We start from the raw sequence: 16,991 nt of genomic DNA, 5'->3' as shown, positions 1-16,991 counted from the left end.
TTTGACCTCTGTCAACCTCTGCCATTTGTTACTCTACACCACACACCACACACATACACTTTAAATTCCGATAATAACTGAACATTGGTGTTGGCATTGTCTGTAGATGAAAAACTTCACACAATCAGGTCTTTGGCATTTCTCTTCTGTACTTCCTACAGATTCATTAACTTGGGACTCAGACAGGATTACACTGCTGAGTCTATGCTGTACCCACCTCCAACCATTGCTCCTGGGGTGTTTCCCTGAAGCATCCCCTGTATGTGACCCTTGGACTTCCTCCCCATGGCCTCCACTCCCCTGCCTCCCCCCCAACAAGGCTCTCCGGAGTTCTCTTTTTTAAATTTTCAGGCCTGTGGATTTGAAGTTGCTCAGGTCCAAGAGTGTTCTGGGGTTTACATCTATTGATTTTGGAAACTATAGATGGCAGTGGAAAAAAAGGAAAGCATATTGTTCGACGTGATGAATGGTAAAGAGAAAATATATTGGGAAAGAAAGGATCACAAAACATCAAGGAGGAAGAGTATTGCAGTTTAGATAGGTTGTCCAGGGAAGATTTCACTGATAGTGAAATTTGAGAAAAGATACGAATGAGTATAAGGAAGTCCACGAGACTCTGGAGGAAAGATGTTCTAGGCATGGGAACAGCAACTGCGAAGAACTTGATGTAGGAGCAATGCCTGATTTGTTCAAGAGACAGCAAGAAAGCCAGTGTGGCTGGAGCTGAATGAAAAGGGGGAAAGTAGTGGATGAAGCCAGAGAAATGAGTTAAGGGTGGAGGGTAGGGCCAGATCATGGAAGACCTGGTTAGCCATTGGTAAGGACTATGACTTTTACTTTGAATGAGATGGGAAACTATTAGAGGTTTTGGGCAAAGGAGTGTAATGAGTAGGTGCTGAGAATAGAACAAAGCAGTGTCTAGCTATCTCGTTTCTTTAAATTCTTAAAAAATATAATTCTATAATATAACTATTAATATATAAACTAATATAGGAAAAGTTTAGAAATAGAAATCACCCCAAAAGTCACCCATGAGTCCACATAGTAACAGCACATTAACATTTTTATGTTCTCTCTATGCCTATATTATTCTCTATATACCTATCCCCATCTATACCTATTATACCATGTTTAAAACAGAAAGAAAAATCTAGAAAACAGTAAACAAAATGTCCGTATCTTGGTTTGCTAATCTTAGTGCCTCTTTCCTCTTAACTTTGGATCAACTGTGCTTCTGCCTGAGGCTAGCATCTTCATTGGATCTAAGCCACCCTCTCACACCTACTCAAAGACATACCCCAATAATCCTCACCTCTTGCATTATCAAATTTTCCTCTCCTGAATTTTTTAATTAGCATGCAAACATACTTTTTAAAAGTCACTCACATAGCCTTCGGACCAAGATGACTAACCTGCCTGAACAAGTACAATACCAGACAAAATATATCAGAAGCAAAGGATGGGAGAGACGTGATCCCTGAAATGGGAAACATGAAGCAAACTTGGGTTCCCTCAGTTTACTGCCTGGAGAGAGTTTCTAGGCTACAGCACAGGGAGGGAGAACTCAAGCAGAGCTTGACCGTATCCCTAAGTTGAGATGACGGAGCAAGGCGCCCTGAGAGGCCAAGTGACTAGATTGGCAGGGCAGAGTACCAAAGAGGAGAGACCTAAACGCTGGAGGTCTGCAGAGGGTCCCTCACAAGTATTCAGTTGATTGCTGATGAACACCTGTGTAAAGAAACTACCTGAGGTGGGGGAAAGAATCATCCAGAAGAATTAGGGGGGAAAAAATCACTGGAACTCACAAAGTGCCAGTAATAGTACCATCGGCGAGGGCAGAAAACCTCCTAAGTCACAGGACGTCAGAGCAATGGCTCTCAAACGATGGCAGTTTTATGCCCCGCCCCACCCCCGCCAAGAGACAATTGGTAGTATCTGGAGACATTTTTGGTTTTCATAACCAGAGAAGATGGGCTCTACTGGCATCTACTGGATAGAGGCCAGAGATGCTGCTAAACATCCTACAATGAATTATCCAGCCTTAAATATCAATAGTGCTGAGGTTGAGAAACTCTGGGTTCGAATAGTAGAGTCTTGCCTGCATAGGAGAAAAAAATGAACCCTAGACTAAACACTGCCTGAAAGATACTTAATAGCAAGACCTAAGAGGGTAAAACTGCCCAAGCAATTTAAACACATCCCAGAACAAAGCTCAAGAATATATATATAAAAAATATTCAGTACCCAACAACATACAATACAAAATGACTGGCATCCAATCAAAAATTGGATAACTCATAAGTCATGCAAAGAAACAGGAAAATACAACCCATAATAAGAAAAACCACTCAATCAAATTGACCCAGAAATGACAAAGAATTAGACAAGCTCATTAAGACAATTATTAAACTATTCCATGTGATCAAGAAGCTAGTGGAAGTATTGAACATGCTCAGTAGCAACATGAAAGCTATAAAAAAAATCAACCAAATTAAGCTTTTAGAGATAAAAACTGCAAAGTCTGAGATTTAAAAAAAATGCACAGATGGGATTAACTGTGGATTAAACATAATAGAAGAAAATAATAAAAAAAATCATGGTAGATAAGACATAACAAAAGAAACCATCCAAAATGAAAAACGGGCAAATAAAACACTAAGAAAAATTGAACAGAGCTGTAGTACAACTTCAAGCAGCCTAATATGTGTAAGAGTAATTAGAGTTCCTGAAGGTGAGGGGAGGGAGGAGGAATAGCGAAATATTTGAAAAAAGTAATCTCACGCAGCTCTTATTGGTAAATTTTTAGTAATGAAATACTTATACTAGAAAAAAAAGTCTCAATTTTTTGAGACTTCAGCTTCCACCTTAAGAAACCAGAAAAAGAATAAATTAAACCCAAAGTAAAGAGAAGAAAGATTAGATTGAAAATCAACAAAATAGAAAACAGAAAAACAAGAGAAAAACCAATTTCTGTACTCTGTTTAAACCAAAAGCTAACTTTTAACAAAGATTAATAAAATTGATAAACTTCCAGCCAGACTGATCAGGAAAGAAAAAAAGTTGAAGATACAAATTATAACAGGAATGAGAGGTGTGACATTACTGTATATTACACAAATTCTTCTCCACATAAAGAGTGATAATCAATGGGAATTCCCTGGCGGTCCAGTGCTTAGGACTCAGCGCTTTCACTGCCATGTCCCAGGTTCAGTCCCTGGTTAGGGAACTGAGATCCCGCACGCAAGCTGCATGGTGTGGCCAAACAAGACAAAACAAAAGAAGAGTGCTAATCAACTTTGCTAACCTCCATATTGCTGATTTCAATATTCGTTTATTACTTATATTGCTTGAGCCATCAGCAGTATTTTGCATAATTGATGTATTTTCATTTGGCTTCAAGAAACAACATGCTTGGTTTTTCTCTACCTCATGGGACATTTCTTTTCAGTCTCGATGCTGGTATTTCCTCACCTCTCTGGACTTCAGTATGTTGGAGTGCCTGAGGGCTCAGTGTTCAAATCTCTTCTTTTTTCTACCTATGTTCACTTCCTAGGTAATCTCATCTGGTCTTAGATCTTTATTACCTAGGACTCCAAAATCTATATTTCAGCCTAGATCTCTTCTCTGAACTACAGGCTCATATATCGCTTTGCCTACCAGACATCTCCACTTTGATACCTGCTTTAATCTGGGTTCCTAAGAAAACAGCATAAAATTAAACCTTATTGTTAATACTTTATTGGGGTGATGCAATCCCAGAACAGGATGACTGAAGGTAAATGGGTGGTGAAGCAGGGAAAAGAGAGAACAAACACAGGTGGTGTTACTGAGTGTCTACAGCTTAGGCACAGCTGTTTGCTTAGTCTCACTGACTATCTTCAGAGGGCAAATGGCATGAACTATGTCATCTCACCTCACCATGGGGTAGGAGGAGGGAGAAGAATTTTCTGCAGGCTCCCCTCGCTCGCCCTCTGGTCAGTTTCCACCACAGAACATCAATTCCACACTTCCAGGTGCACCATTCAGCCTCTCCAGTAGTCAGGTTCCAAGACAATGCAATAGCACAGGAGGAGTGGCAGGCAAGAGATCCAGCGGGAGTCAGTTGCTCCCTCTGCCTGCAGCCTGGTGGGCCTGCAACCTCAAGGGTTGGTGCAGGCAGTCTTCTTACAGGGTCATCAGTATCACAGAGCAGAAACTCTGGCCCTGCAAATAGGAGGAGGCTTATAAACTGGGCTTGGTACAGTGACTAATTAGGCATCTTAAACCCAACATGCCCCCATCAAATTTTTAATTTCTCCCCAAACATGTTCTTCTTGTAGTCTTCTTCATCTTAGAAAGTGGCAATTTTGTCCTCCCAGTTGGTCAGGCCATAGCCTCCCTGATTTCCTGCTTGCTCTGCTTCACTCAGCTCTCCCCACAGCATCCAGATCATGTTCAGACTGTGTCACTTCTCTGCTCAAAATCCTCTTCCTCCTCGCTGTTTGAATGTCAAAGGGGCATTGTGTCTGTAACTTACTCAAACAATTCAGGGAAAACTTAACATATCTATGGATATAGATATAGATATATCTGGGCATATAGCATAAGTAGATAGAGAATTATAAAGCAAATGTGATAAAATAATACTTGGGGAATCTGGGTGAAGCAAATATAGGAATTCTTTGTTCTGTTCTTGCAATTTTTCTATAAGTTTGAAATTATCTCAAAATTCAAAGTTAAAGAGAACTTAATGGCCCCGAAAGGGAGAGAGTGAATTACTAAAGGAAAATCAGGTAAGGTGCTGTTATCGAGAAAGCTTGGGGCAGGGAGAGGGAGAAGGGAATATTGAGAAAGCAGTTATAAATATCCCCTACAAACATATTTAAAAAGAAGATGAAGAGCTATGTTTATGGATGTGTAAAATATTTATGATAGGGCTTCCCTGGTGGCGCATGGTTAAGAATCTGACTGCCAATCCAGGGGACACGGGTTCGAGCCCTGGCCCGGGAAGATCCCACATGCTGCAGAGCAACTAAGCCTGTGAGCCACAACTACTGAAGCCCACGCGCCTAGAGCCCATGCTGTGCAACGAGAGAAGCCACCGCAATGAGAAGCCCGCGCACCGCAATGAAGAGTAGCCCCCGCTCGCCGCAACCAGAGAAACCCCGCACGCAGCAATAAAGACCCAACACGGCCAAAAATAAAACAAATAAATAAATTTATTTAAAAAATGTTTATGATACAACAATGGGAAAATTTTCATTTGCCATCATCAATATCATTTTTGGAAAAAAGTACACAAATATATATGTAGAATGGCACTCATCAAAATACTGTTTGCTAAGTAGGCTTCTGGAGATAAATGACTTTTATCTTTATTCTTTTACATAGTATCTTTTTTTTTTTTAACAGCAAGCTAGCAGCACATTTATAATCAGCAAAAAGAAAAAAAAATCAATAAAAGTTAAAAAAAATTTTCATTTAGATCATGGGTCAGCAAACATTTTCTGTAAAGGGCCAGATAGCAAATATTTTCAGCTTTGAGGGCCATACAGTTTCTGCTGCAACTATGCAACTCTGCCTTTATAGCAGAAAGCAGCCTTAGATAACTCACAAACAAATGGGTGAGGCTGTGTTCTATTAAAACAGTGGCTGGCTGGTCTTCCTGCAGTAGTTTGTAGACCCCTGATTTAGAAGAATACTTTTTCCCTAAAGCATGGCTTACAGGAAAGGAATATTCTCATTCTTCTGGAGTTTTCTATAGGGCCCCCTTGATCAACTGACAGTCTGGGAATTCCACTGGCCCCATGTAATTAGCTATATCATTGAGTAAGCTGACTAAATAAAATTTAATGAAAGCATTTAAACAGAACCACATTTATAAACAAATAACAAACACCTTGTCTGGAGAAGTGATAAATATGCATTGTATGATATTGTAGATAATTAGATTCAGTCTGCCTGCCACTGGATCCCAACTGTTGGAAAGAGATTCCTTTTAATGTGCCCTGGAGGCTCGGCTGCAGCTGCCTGACAGCTGGAGTGATCAAAGGCCTGAAAGGCATCCTAGGGAGATGCGGAGAAATGCATGTGCCAAAATCCTTGGGAAAGCCATGCCTCCTGGTCTAGTTCCAGGAAGGAAATCTTCTTCTGTAAGGAACATAATCCACAGCTTCCATAAAATGAGTTGGGTAGTGTATTGTCTTTTTCTTTTACCTTGAAGAGATTGTGTACGATTGCTTTATTTCTTCCTTTAATGTCTGGAACTTTTCCCTGCTGAGATATATGGCTTGGACTATTCTTGATGGGAAAAATTTAAGTTACAGATAATTTCCTTTTTTTTTTCTTTTTGGCCACCCCGGCAGTGAAGGTGCCACATACTAACCACTGGACCACCAGGGAATTCCCAATAATTTCCTTAATAGACACAGAGCTATTTAGATTTTATATTTCTTTTCTTTTCTTTTTTTAAAGCCATTGAGCTGGACATTTTATTTTAAATTAATTAATTAGTTTACTTTTGGGCTGTGTTGGGTTTTTGTTGCTGCACACTGGCTTTCTCTAGTTGCAGTGAGCAGGGGTGCTCTTTGTTGAGATGCGCAGGTCTCTCATTGCGGTGGCTTCTCTTGTTGTGGAGCACGGGCTGTAGGAGCGTGGGCTTCAGTAGTTGTGGCTCTCGTGCTCAGCAGTTGTGGCTTGCGGGCTCTAGAGTGCAGGCTCAGTAGTTGTGGTGCACGGGCTTAGTTGCTCTATGGCATGTGGGATCTTCCCTGACCAGGGATCGAACCCGTGTCCCCTGCATTGGCAAGTGGATTCTTAACCACTGTGCTACTGGGGAAGTCCCAGATTTTATATTTCTTATTGTGTTAATTTTGGGTAAATTTTATAAATTTTAGGTAAAATTATGAATCATATCCTTTATATTACACTTGTAGTGGCTGTAGATCTGTGCTGATGGCCACTTTTGCATTCCTTACGTTGACAAACGGGACTTCTCTCTGTTTCTTGATCAGTTTTGCTGGGGGATTGTCAATTTAATTCTTTCTCAAAAATGAGCTTTTGGCTTTTCTTTTTTAAAATGTGTGCTTTCTATTTCATTAATTCATGCTCTACTATTTCCTTCCTTCTATTTTCTTTTTTTAAAGAAACTGTTGATTTTTCATCAACTTCATTTCCATTTTCTCTTTAAGGGCTATGAGAGAACAGCTTAAAGCCAATCAGTGGTCGTCCCTCCCCATTCAGTGTCCTGAGCAGTGGGAGCTGCAGACCAGTCTTCAGGAGGGAACCGCTGAATAGGCACACAGGGGACCTACACGTCTGCAGACCAGTCTGGGATCTCAGGTTGAGTAGCAGTAAACTCAGGAGTTAGAGCCGTCCATTCGCACTGAAATTCCTCCTTGGCCACAACCTTTTCAGCAGTGGCCTGCTCTTCCTTTTCAGTCTCTTCCAGGTGTGTGTGGAAGTAGAGATCAGGCATGACCTCCCGTGGGTGTCCACGGGCGACGGTGCCACGCATGTGCAGAACTTCCAGGGTCAGCACCCACCACCTCGGACCCCCTGAGTGAGCTCCCTTGTTGCTGTAGGGAATGGCAATGCCCGCAGAACACAGAGTTGAGTCTGTGTTACACAGAGCAATGGTGGGCAGGTCAACATAAGACACCTGTGTGAGAGGCTGGTGGGCAGCCCTGGGGTCAGTAACCACCAGAAGTCTCTGCTCCTGGAAGGCTGCCTGGATCTGGTGAGTAAAGCTTCCAGGAGTGACACAGTCAGCAGTAGGAGTGGCTCCAGCGGCAGCAGCAAACTTCAGCACTGCTTGCCGGCCGGTACTTCTGGAGGACACTGACATCTGTTGAGTTTTCAGTGGCATCAATGGCACAAGCTCCCAGCAGAACCCTCTCCCAGATTCTCTTCAGATTTATGAGGCAGATGCCATCACTTTTCCTTTTGTAGAGGCACTGCTCCATTTGGAAGTCAAGGCTGGTGTCACCCTAAGTGGGTTCTTTATGTAAGGAATTTGAGGACCTCCTCTTCCTTCATTTGCAGGACATCAAGGGCTCTGGACATTGTGAATATTTCTCTTTAAGTTATGATGAGAAACCAGAACAACGCTTATGGACCTCATCCTACTTCCTTTAGATTTACTTGCTATTCTTTTTCTAACTTCTTGTGATGGATACTCAAATCATTGAATTTTAGCCTTTTTTCCCCTAATAATATCACTATTATCCAGATAAAAATATATTCTAATTTCTATTGTGCTTTCTTCCTTTACCCATGGGTAAGTTAAATTGTTTTTCTTAATTTCCAAACATTTGGGAATTTTTTTAAGTGTGTGTGTTATTGATTTCTAGCTAATTTCATTGTTATGTGAAAACATGTGCTAAGTCTGTGCTGTCCAATATGTAGTCACTAACCAGATGTGGCTATATAAATTAATTAGAATGAATAAAATGTAGTTCATCAGGCACACATTTTAAGTGTTCAGTAGCCACATGTGGCTAATGACCACTGTGTTGACTATGGTGTCTACTGTATTGTACAATGCAGGTAGAACACAGAAAATTCAATTGCACAGCCCTACTCTAAACAATTTCAATCTGATGAAATTTGTTGAGGCTTGTTGAATATACAAACCCGCATATGCTCAGTTTTGGAAAATGTTCTCTGTGCACCTAAAAAGAATCAAGGTTTCTGTCATTGTTGGTTGTACTGTTATCTAATAGGTCCATTAGGTCATTTTGTTAATCATATTGTCCACATATACTATATTCTTAGACATTTTTTCTGCTTGTCCTCTTTTACTAAGGGAGTTGTGTAAAAGTCTCCTACTAGGATTGTAGATTTATCTCTTTCTCATTTTAGTTTTGTCAATTTTAGTTTTATATACTTTGAAGCAAAATTATTAGATGTATACACTTTTAGAATATTTCTATTTTCTTGGTGAATTGACTCATCAATAGAAATGTCCCATTTTATCTCTAGTAAGACTTTTGCTTTAAAGTCTACTTCTTGTTTGATATTGGTACAGCGATTAGCACCTTTCTTTTGGTTAGTGTTTGAATGCAGTATCTTTTTTCCATACTTGTATTTTAAGTTTCCTGGATTCTGGTAGTTGTATCTCAAGTAAGTATTACATGATTAATTTTAAAAATTCTAGTCAAGAATCTTTGTCTTGTGTCCACTTGCATGTAATATAATTACTGGTGTATTTGGGCTTACATCTGTCATGATCCTATGTGTTATCTATTTGTCTTGACTATTTATATTCTTTTTCCCTTGCCTTCTTTGAGATTAATCAACAATTTTATTTATTTATTTATTTATTTTGCGGTACGCGGGCCTCTCACTGTTGTGGCCTCTCCCGTTGCAGAGCACAGGCTCCGGACGCGCAGGCTCAGCGGCCATGGCTCAAGGGCCCAGCCGCTCCGTGGCATGTGGGATCTTCCCGGACCGGGACACGAACCCGCGTCCCCTGCATCGGCAGGCGGACTCTCAACCACTGCGCCACCAGGGAAGCCTTAATCAACAATTTTTATTTCTCCATTTTACTTTTTGTTAATTTGTTAGTTATATTCCTCTTTTACTCTAGCGATTACAACATGCACCCTTGGTTTATTAGAACCTAATATAAATTAGTACTTCTACAATCTCTCTGAGAATGTATTTAGTTCCTAACTTTAGGCATTATTATCTTTTCTTACAGTTAATATTCATTTACATTTACCTTCAGATTTACACTTTCCATGGCTCTTCATTTCTTCCTAAACTGTTTTTTCCTTGTGCCTGAAGAACTCCTTTTAGTATTTTTTGTTTGAGTATGTGGGCAATGAATTCTCTCATTTTTGTTTGTCTGGAAATGTCTTCACATTGTCTTTGCTTTTGAAAGTTATACTTCCAAGATATTTCATTATCTTCTGGCTTTATGTTGAGAAGTTAAACCTCAGTTTATTTGTTGTTTATTTGAATATAACGTTTTTTCCCCTTTTTTCGATTTTTCTCTTTTTCTTTGCTTTTGTTAGGTACTATGATGTCCCCAGGTATACTTTTCTTTGTAGTTTTTGTTGTCTGTGGTGCTCCTTTAATGCATGATTTGATTATTCATGAGGGTTGGAAAATTCTTGACCACTCTTTCTTTAAATATAGCCTTTGTTCCATCATCTCTTATTTCATTTTGAGACTCAGATATGTGTATGTTAGGCCTTTTTTCCCGTATCAGATATGATTCCTAAGCTCTTTGCTGTATCTTCTATAATTTTGTTTCCCTCCATGTTTCAGCCTTCATGTTTTCTACTTATGTAGCTTTCACTAACTCCCATTTCAGTGTATCCAAGCTGCTAGGTACTTCATGTAAGTGGAATCATAAGATATTTGCCCTGTGCCTGGCTTATCTCACTTAGCATGATGTCTTCAGTGTTCCTCCATGATGTAGTGTATGTCAACATTTCTTTTCTCTGTAATGCTGAGTAATATTCTATTGTATGTATACACCACATTTTGTTTATCCATTTATCTGTCAATGGACATTTAGGTTGCTTTCAGCTTTTGGCTATTGTGAATAATGCTGCTATGAACATCAGTGTACACATATTTGAGTCCCTTCTTTCAATTATTTTGGGTATACACCCAGAAGTGGAATTGCTGGATCATATTGTAATTCAATGTTTACTTTTTAAAAAATAATTAATTAATTAATTTTTGGCTGTGTTGGGTCTTCGTTTCTGTGCGAGGGCTCTCGAGCGAAAGCGGCAAGTGGGGGCCACTCTTCATTGCAGTGCACAGGCCTCTCACTGCCGCGGCCTCTCTTGTTGCGGAGCACAGGCTCCAGACGCACAGGCTCAGTAGTTGTGGCTCACGGGCCCAGTTGCTCCGCGGCATGTGGGATCCTCCCTGGACCAGGGCTCGAACCCGTGTCCCCTGCATTGGCAGGCAGATTCTCAACCACTGTGCCACCAGGGAAACCCTATGTTCACTTTTTTGAGGAACCACCATACTGTTTCCTACAGTGGCTGCAACATTTTACATTCCCATCAGCATTGTGCAAGTGTTCCAACTTCTCCACTTCCTCACCAACAATATTATTTCCTTACTTCCTTCCATCCCTCCTTCCTTTCTTTCTTAAATAATGGCTATCCTGGGCTTCCCTGGTGGTGCAGTGGTTAAGAGTCCGCCTGCCAATGCAGGGGACACGGGTTCGTGACCCAGTCTGGGAAGATCCCACATGCCATGGAGCGGCTGGGCCCGTGAGCCATGGCCGCTGAGCCTGCGTGTCCGCAGTCTGTGCTCCGCAACGGGAGAGGCCACAACAGTGAGAGGCCCGCGTACCGCAAAAAAAAATAAATAAATAATGGCTATCCTAATGATCAGTGATGTTGAACATCTTTTTATGTGCTTTTTGACTATCTATATACCATCTCTGGAGAAATGTCTATTCAAACCATTTGACCAATTAAAAAATCTGGTTAGTTTTTGCTGTTGTTGAGTTGTAGGGGTTCTTTATATATTCTGGATATCAATCCCTTATCTGATATACGATTTTCAAATATTTTCTCCCATTCCATTGATTGCATTTTCATTCTGTTAATAGTGTCCTTTGATGCACAAAAGTTTTTAATTTTGATGAAGTCCAATTTATCTATTTTTTCTTTTGTTTCCTATGCTTATGTTGTCATATCCAAGAAATCACTGACAAATCCAATTGCATGAAGATTTCCTTAATGTTTTCTTCTAAGAGTTTTGTAGTTTTCCTCTTATGTTTAGGGAAGTCCCCTTTGATCCACTTTGAGTTAATTTTTGTATATGATGTAAGGCAATGGTCAACCTTCATTCTTTTGTATGTTGATATACAGTTTTCCCGATACCATTTACTGAGAAAACTGTCTTTTATCCATTGAATGGTCTTGACACCCTTGTTGAAAATCATTTGACCATTTATGGGTGGGTTTATTTCTGGGCTCTCTATACTATTCCATTGGTTTATACATTTGTCTTTATGCAAGTATCACACTGTTTCTATTACTGTAGCTTTGTAAGTTTTGAAATCAGGAAGTGTGAGATTTCCAACTTTGTTCTTTCTCAAGATTGTTTTGACTATTGAGGGTCCCTTGATATCCCATATCAGTTTAAGGATGGATTTTTCTGTTTCTGAAAAAAATTGTGGGGGTTTTGATAGGGATTTCACTGAATCTGTAGATTTCTTTGGGTAGTATTAAACATGGGATATCTTTTCACTTATTGGTGTCTAATTTCTTCCAGAATGTTTTGTAGTTTCTAGTGTTGTTGCCTTGGTTAAATTTATTCTTAAGTATTTTATTATTTTTGATGCTATTTTAAATGGAATTGCTTTCTTAATTTATTTTTCAGGTTGTTTATTGTTAGTGTATTAAAACACAACTGATTTCTGCCTATTGATTTTGTATCCTACAACTTTGCTGAATTGATTTATTAGTTCTAAGAAGTTGTGTGTGTGTGTGTGTGTAATTTTAAGGATTTTCTGCATATAAGATCATGTTATCTACAAAGAGAGATAATTTTACTTCCTGTTTTCCAATTTCAAGGCCTTTTATTTATTTTTCTTGCCAGTTGCTCTGGCTAGGAATTCCAGTACTACGTTAAAGTGGCAAAAGCAGGCATTCTTGTGAGGAAAAGTTTTCAGTATTTCACCTCTGAGTAGATGTTAACTGTGAGTTTTATTTATATGGACTTTATTATGTTGAGGTACTTTCCTTTACTATGTTGAAGTACTATTCCTGGATTGTTGAGTGTGTTTTTAACTTTTTAATCATGAAAAGGTGTTGAATTTTGTCAAAAAAAATTTTTTTCTGCACCAGTTGGGATGGTCATGTGGTTTTTATCCTTTACTCTGTTAATATGATGTATTACATTGATTGACCCATCCTTGAATTTCAGAAATAAATCCCACTTGGTCATGGTGTATAATCCTGTTAATATGTTGTTGAATTCTGTTCGGTAATTTTTTTTTTTTTTTTTTTTACTGCTGTGGCCTCTCCCGTTGCGGAGCACAGGCTCCGGATGCGCAGGCTCAGCGCCCATGGCTCACAGGCCCAGCCGCTCCGCAGCATGTAGGATCTTCCTGGACCAGGGCGTGAACCCGTGTCCCCTGCATCGGCAGGCGGACTCTCAACCACTGAGCCACCAGGGAAGCCCTGTTTGGTAATATTTTGCTGAGGGTTTTTGCATCAATATTTATAGGAGATACTGGTGTGTAGATTTCTTTTCTTGTAGTGTCTTTGTCTGGCTTTGGTGTCAGGTTAATTCTGGCCTCATCAAATGAGTTTGAAAACATTCCCTCCTCTTTAATTTTTTGAAGGAGTTTGAGAAGGATTGGTGTTTCTTCTTTAAATGTTTGGTAGAATTCACCAGCGGAGCCATCTGGTCCTGGGCTTTTCTTTGTTGGGAATCTCCTTACTAGCTATAGTTCTATTCAGGTTTCCTATTTTTTGATGATTCACTTGGTAGGTTGCATGATTCTAGGAATTTGTCCAGTTTATCCAATTTGTTGGTGTACAACTGTTCCTAGTGCTCTCTTATAATCTTTTTTATTTCTATAATATTCACAATAATGTGCCCTCTTTCATTTCTGACTTTAGTTATTTTGAGATTATAGGTTTTTGGAAAGAATATACAGAGCTGAAGTGACCTTATTACATCATACCAAATGGTTCATGATATCCACACATCACTGGTGCTGTTAAACTTTAAGCAGTGCTTCTCTGGCAGGTGTAATTTTTGCCCTCAGGGGACATTTAGCAATGTCCATTTTTGGTTGTTGTAACTGGTGGGGCAGGGGGAGGATTGCTACTGGTATTTAGTGGAGAAAGGCCAGGAATGATACTTAAAATCCTATAAGCAGAAAAAATAGCCCCCATCCCCAACAAAGAATTATCTGGTCCCAAATGTCAATAGTACTGAGGTTAAGAAAACTTAGGTTAAAGTAGTTTTTGCCAGGTTTCTCCACTGTGGTTACTATTTTTCCCTTCCCATACTCTATTCCTTGGAAGCAAGTCAACAGGTCCAGCCTCTTCTAGGAGTGGGAGGTGGGGATTAAACTCCACATCCTGAGGGGGGAAAATCTACATATATTATTTGAAATTCTTCCATAAGGAAGATTTGTCTCTTCTGCCATATTTATTTATATCAGTATGGACCCATGTATATTTATTTGGCCTTGGGAATACTTTCACATTGGCTCCTATGTTCCTTTGACCTGCTCCCAGTGTTTTGTTTCTTGAGTTCTTGCTTACTTTCTGATGCTATAACATGCTCCTGGCTCATCTTGTATTTTCCCTGCCCTAGCCCTAGAATCAGCCATTTCTCAAAGGAGCACTGGTTCCTTTAATTTGTAGAATGCTATCTACAAACCATGATCTAGGTATGCCTATTGATACTGGAGTATCATTGCCCTGGGTCCTCTCAGAGAACAGAGCTATGTTATATATGTATGTATATGTGATATATATATATATATATATGTATATATATATATGTTTACTAATCCATGTATACACACATTCTATAACTGTTTCTGGTCTATCCATCTGTGTGGGTGTGTAAATGTATATTAATGTCTATGACTAATGATTCTGGTAGTTTTTGATTTGAACACTGGACATTGTGCATGAAAAGTTATAGTCTCTGGATGAGGTTGTCATTCTCCAGACAGGATTCACCCTCTTCTCTTCTCGTTGGCAGCTAGATTAGGAGTAGATAACTTAATTCACTAAAAGGCTGACCTGACTTGAGATTGCATTTCAGACTTTTTTTAGACTTGGTTCACACATATTTCATTCTTATTCTGAGGGTATATATAGCCTTTTAATGTTTATCCTGAAATTGTGGGGTGTTTATAAGAACACCTCCTACTTGGCATGTCTTGTATTCCCAATTTTTATCCACTATCAAAGTGAGTCTGCTGAGTTCCACTTAACCTTCCAGTGTCCTTTGGTTAGATTTCTTGGCCTTTTGCCCTGCCAGTTTGAGACTCAGCAAATAAATGCCTGGGGGAAATCAACTGGCATAAAATGTCAGGTCCAATTCTCTGTGTTTCTCTTCCCATTTTACTCTGTATATTTCACTACTGTTTAAATTTTTACAGTAGGTAGTGTTATTTTTTTAACTCAGAAATGACCTAGTGAGCAAGGAGATTTAGAAAACTGGAGGAGAGTGAGGAGTGTAGGATAGCAACCAGTTATTTTATCTGGATGGCAAGGTGTTTAGTAGGGGATTCAGGAGGAAGATATCATGGGTGTGTGTCAACTTCATGAATTTGAGTTTACCTGTAGGACACTAGATAGTAACGTGTAGTAAGCAGTTGGCTCTTAACGTTTATTCTCAGGAAAGATGGCTAACCTTCAGATATAAATTTGATCATCTTATTTTTTCTTCTTCACTTTTAAAATTCCCTGGGCTTCCCTGGTGGCGCAGTGGTTGAGAGTCTGCCTGCCGATGCAGGGGACACGGGTTCATGCCCCGGTCTGGGAAGATCCCACATGCCGCGGAGCGGCTGGGCCCGTGAGCCATGGCCGCTGAGCCTGCATGTCTGGAGCCTGTGCTCCACAATGGGAGAGGCCACAACAGTGAGAGGCCTGCGTAACGCAAAAAAAAAAAAAAAAAAAAAAAAAATTCCCTAAGGAACAGACGATAATTGATTGTACGCTTTTTTTCCCTACTCACTTCTCAACCTATCATCATGTCTATGCATTTTAGCTCCTGTACTTCTGGACCTTGTGATTTTATTTCCAGACTTCCCAAATAGTTTTCCTTTCCGCTCCTCCTTTTAATTTTAGACTCTTCTGAAAGCAGGAAGATGATCATGCCATTCCCTGGTTGAGAGATCTTAATGGCTTCTCATTACCTTGAGAATAAAATGCAGAAATATGAAATCTATTCCAACCATACCTAGTACTTTTCTGTTTTACACATAACACTAAACCACAGAAAGTTGAAGTGTCTGCTTGTTTAGCATCACATTTCTTATATTTTTAATTTTTAAAAAAATTTATTTATTTTTGTCTGCGTTGGGTCCTCGTTACTGTGTGTGGACTTCCTCTAGCTGTGGCGAGCGGGGCCTACTCTTCGCTGCGATGTATGGGCTTCTCATTGCAGTGGCTTCTCGTTGTGGAGCACAGGCTCTAGGTGCACGGGCTCTAAGTGCACGAGCTTCAGTAGTTGTGACACACAGGCTCAGTAGTTGTGGCTTGAGAGCTCTAGAGTGCAGCCTCAGTAGCTGTGGCACATGGGCTTAGTTGCTTCCCAGCATGTGGGATCTTCCCGGACCAGGGCTCAAACCCATGTCCCCTGCATTGGCAGGCAGATTCTTAACCACTGAGCCACCAGGGAAGCCCTAGCATCACATTTCTTAACTGTCTTTTCTCCTTCATTTTAATTTCCACTTTATTCTTACTCTTTTAAGTACATGCTTCAGTCATTATTTTCCTAAACACTTAAGCATGAGGGCAGGAATCATTTTTTCTTCAGCAGCACTCAGTACAGTGCCTGACACTGAATATTTATTGAATTAATGACTAAGCACCATACTCTACATCACTTCTTATATTTTCTTGCTTCTGTGCCTTTGTTGATTATTCCCTCTGCCTTTATGCCTCTACTCCCATCCTTCAAAACTCAAATCTCAGGAGCTCCACAAAGCTTTTCCTTTTCTTTCCAATCAGAATTGAACCCTACCTCCTGTGAGCTCTTATAAGCGTCTTGCCTAACTTTATGATTATATTGAGCCATATATTTTCTGTATACATCAGCCTTTATCACTGTACAGTACATGTTTTTTGGGGACAGTATATTCTTCGTGTATACTACAAAACCTAAAAAAATGCCTTGCACATAATAATTTAACAATGTATGTTAAATTAAAATATTAATTGGATAATTATGGGGGATAGTCAAAGTAAATGATAGTAGCAGGATTTTAACAAATGGTTAATACCACAAAGACAATTTTTCTTATTTTTAAAAACTATTTGTTTTTCAGTTGAAAA

The 16,991-nt window shown here is 39.7% G+C and overlaps 1 pseudogene; it reads right to left on the bottom strand.

The window, feature by feature from the left end:
- Positions 1–6,979: 6,979 nt before the first annotated feature.
- On the bottom strand, positions 6,980–8,043 carry LOC101336295 (small ribosomal subunit protein uS2-like; annotated as a pseudogene).
- Between the last annotated feature and the right edge of the window lie 8,948 nt (positions 8,044–16,991).

Source organism: Tursiops truncatus, chromosome 13 (assembly GCF_011762595.2).
Source record: "Tursiops truncatus isolate mTurTru1 chromosome 13, mTurTru1.mat.Y, whole genome shotgun sequence".
Classification (NCBI taxonomy): Eukaryota; Metazoa; Chordata; class Mammalia; order Artiodactyla; family Delphinidae; genus Tursiops; species Tursiops truncatus.
This window is presented reverse-complemented; position numbering and strand designations above follow the sequence as displayed.